Consider the following 2,643-nt stretch of genomic DNA (forward strand, 5'->3'; position numbering starts at 1 on the left):
CGTCGTCGTGTGTCGTCGTTGTCGCGTCGTCGTTGTCGCGTGTCGTCGTGCTCGCGTGTCATCGTCGTCGTCGTTCTCGCACGTCGTCGACCTCGCACGTCGTTGTCGCGTGCCGCTGGCACCTGTCGTGGTGAGAACTGGGCATTGGGGTGGTGGGCATACGTACCCTTGGCCCATGACGTTGCCACGTCATGGGCGTTGTCCCTCGTTCTTGGCCCGTCATTCCGCGTTGGCGTGGGCGTTGTTGGCGTGGGCGTGGGCGTTGTTGGCGTGGGCATGGGCGTTGTTGGCATGGGCGTCGTTGGCGTGGGCGGCGTTGGCGTCGGCGGTGTCAGAGGACAGTGGTGGTGGTGGAAGGGAAAGGGATGGTCACGGATGTGTGACCATGCCGCAAACAGGATACGTGACGATATGGCACGCCCTCAAGTAGTCACGTGATCTCACCCCGCAGACTGAACAAAATCATGAATCCTTATTGCAGCTATCACTACCTATACTAATATCTATAACATTACCTTTCCATTAATTGATTAATAGAATTATAAGTCTGTATAGTGTATTTCGCTTTTTTTGTAGTATTAATAATAATAAGTAATAAGCAATAATGCACTGGAATCCACTGGACTCCAGTGGATTCTGACTGGACTCATAGTCCACTGGACTGGGACTGGACTCAGAAAAGTGGCTTGTAGTCCAGTGAGAGTCCAGTGGACTGGACTGGACTGGGGATTGTGCAAGCCAATTTGGCCTGACAAATGGGCCACTGGAATCCACTGGACTCCACTGGACTCCACTGGAATCCACATGGATTACGTGGGGGATGGTAAAGACCTCCATCTATTGTGATGAAGTGGTCATAGAGAAGAAAAAAAAAGTGGAAAGGCTTTCAGGTTTTTGCTAAGATTTCCAATTCCAAGTGGAGGCCAGATAGTCAATTTAAAGTTCAGTTCAATTGAGGGTTTTTTCATTCCTGAAAAGCCATTAATATGAATGCTTTCAATAATAGGTTAAATATATTTTGCCCAGTAGGGCCAATCAGACAGTCCTGCCTACTTACATAGCATACACATATAGTATGGCCAACAACACCATCATATAATCTCAATTTTCTTAAAAACTACATATGTTGGAATCAAGTATTGTTGTCCTGAGTGTTTGGCCAAAGTCTTCTTTGTCATAATATTTGGTACAATTTATTGAAGCTGAGTGAATCTGTCAATCCAAAGTCTTGTCAGAGTCTTCATTATCAAAATATTATACCATGGTATTGTAATCCCATGTTGCACTCTCATACCATACCATACCATGGTATTGCACTCCCATAACATACCATACCATGGTATCACACTCCCATACCATGCCATACCATGCACCCTCATACCATACCATGGTATCAGAAACCATGAGAAGACCGTGACACGCAGGAGTGAGGAAAGTGCAATCGGACGTGCTGACAAGATGCGTGAACACATAAACAACACACACACACACACTAACACCTTAAACACTTATCACCACAGGTATGTGCTTGGTGCTTCGAGTTCGGGTTCGTACAGTAAATAGAATTACCACACTTGTTTTGTTAGAACTTTAGTAGAAGTTTGGGGAAACGATTTTGTATATTTTATATCACTTGTCTAAGTCTAGTAGACCTTTTTTTTGGAACAAACTGTATTGTTTTTACGTGTGGGCACAAGTATAGAATTTGAAACTTAGTAGTTTTCGAAGGGAAACAGCTTTTATTGGGACTGTCTCGGTGTTCTGGGGTTGTGTTCTAACTGTATACAAAGAAATGACAAGGAAACTGTGCTTTGTAGACTTTTGTAACTCCCTTGAGCTTTTATTATGCCTCTGATTCGATCCAAACTAGTCTTAAAGACTCTTCAAGCACACTCACTTGGATTCCTCGGTAATAGTAGAGAGCTCTCTTACTAATTGACTAGACAACCTTACAAAAGCTTAGTGATCCCCACTTAACATGCTGGTTCCGGGCACACATTACTTATGTCTGCGAAGAAAAGTCCTTAAATTGATTACAAACTTATCCACTACCTCAGATGCTACTGGGAGTGCGCGGGGGATAATTCCTTACATTTCAGCCTGCGCACGTCCTCCTTTTATACTATTCTTATGTTTTCTATTTATATTTACATGTCCGTGCATTGTCTGGGAGGTCGGACACATTAATACTGATTTTTAGTAAAGGTTTGAAGCGGCTCAATTGTGTGTGGCACAACTGAGCTGACTTCTTTTAAGTTTTCGTAGTGTTTTCTCTATTGTGGCGACGCGACACATCAGTATTGATGTGTATGTGGGAATCGCCGTAAATGATTTCCACGATTGGTTCGCTTAGTGATTTTCTCTCTATTATTAGATACTATGCCTGGGTCTCGGACTGCACAGCAAATCGTTCATAGTTTTTCTCTTTTGGCACACTTCGGAATATTTCACAAAGCCTAGTTTTCTTGGGTCAATGATACCATGATTTGTGATGCGTCTCTCCACATGACTTCTTGGATCATGCTTCATTGCATGTGACCGAATGACTTCTCGCCACTTCAGTCACCCATTTTAGGGTACCTATGAGGTACATCAATTCCTTGATTTAGGGTACCTTGAGGGTACCCATTCCGGGGTGGTATA

This window comes from Laccaria bicolor, genomic scaffold, assembly GCF_000143565.1.
Source record: "Laccaria bicolor S238N-H82 LACBIscaffold_15 genomic scaffold, whole genome shotgun sequence".
In the NCBI taxonomy this organism is placed as follows: domain Eukaryota; kingdom Fungi; phylum Basidiomycota; class Agaricomycetes; order Agaricales; family Hydnangiaceae; genus Laccaria; species Laccaria bicolor.